Genomic DNA, 1,179 nt, shown 5'->3' on the forward strand with positions numbered 1-1,179 from the left:
TTAAGCACTGGTAAGAAATATATATGTACATGTACATGCACATGTACATGTACATGTACATGTATAGATGTATAGATGTATAGATGTATATGCAGTATTAGGATTTCGCTAGAATTACCATGTAATCTAGTGCATGTACATTATGATGTAAAATGATGTCATACATGTGCTTTATGATGTCACGTGATGTCATACATGTACATGTACAATTAGTGTTACAATTATCCAGTAATATCATACATTAATCACTCATTGAGACACGTTACTATTAATAGTAACACTTGCATGTATCGTTACTATTAATAGTAACACGTTAGTGGATACATGTACATGTGTAGTCTTCAGAAGAATTATGGTAACTCGTTAGCGATGATAATAATAATAAAGAAATAATTAAATTAAAATTGATGGACCTATTTTATGGTATCGGTGTGATATCAGTATGATCATTGAATGACTTGATTCTTAGAATGACAGATAGTAACAGATAATTAATGATCTCTCTCTCTCTCTTTTTATAGAAGATTGCTCTTAGACAAGGCCAGACAGACCAACAGTCTCTGATAACTGATTCAACCCACACCCTCAACCTACAGACTGACTACACTCTCTCCTTCTCTCAAGGATCACTGGACATTATCATTAAACACTCCAACGGAGGACCAGAACTCAAACCGATCAAGATATCCTGTCCCTCTCTCTCAGACTGTGAGGACTGGCACTCTGTACTGGAGACCTATCACTGTCTACCTCGCCGCTCATCCGAGGCAGCAGGCGTTACCAAGGCAACGGTCACCGGGGGTAACAAGAGAAAAGGACGAAAGAAGGTAACGTTGATTAATAAATATTAATAAATTTTATTTTTTTGTTATTTCTTATAGAGAGGATCTTGTGTCATATCATAATACTAGAAATATCAACTGAAATCACTTGAAACCACTCACTCACAACATTGAACAATACACCTCCTCCTCCTCTATATCATTAACATCAATATATATTGAACTGATTAATGGAGCACAACACATGCATAAATAAATACATTTGTATATGTATATCAATATTATTATTATTATTGTTATTATAATTATTATAAATTGTTGTATATTTATATTTATTATTATTATTATTGTCACTAAATGATTTGTTAATATGAAACAGCTACATGCGCTCCTGCCT

The sequence above is a fragment of the Amphimedon queenslandica genome, unplaced genomic scaffold (genome assembly GCF_000090795.2).
Source record: "Amphimedon queenslandica unplaced genomic scaffold, v1.1 AMPQUscaffold_12955, whole genome shotgun sequence".
Classification (NCBI taxonomy): Eukaryota; Metazoa; Porifera; class Demospongiae; order Haplosclerida; family Niphatidae; genus Amphimedon; species Amphimedon queenslandica.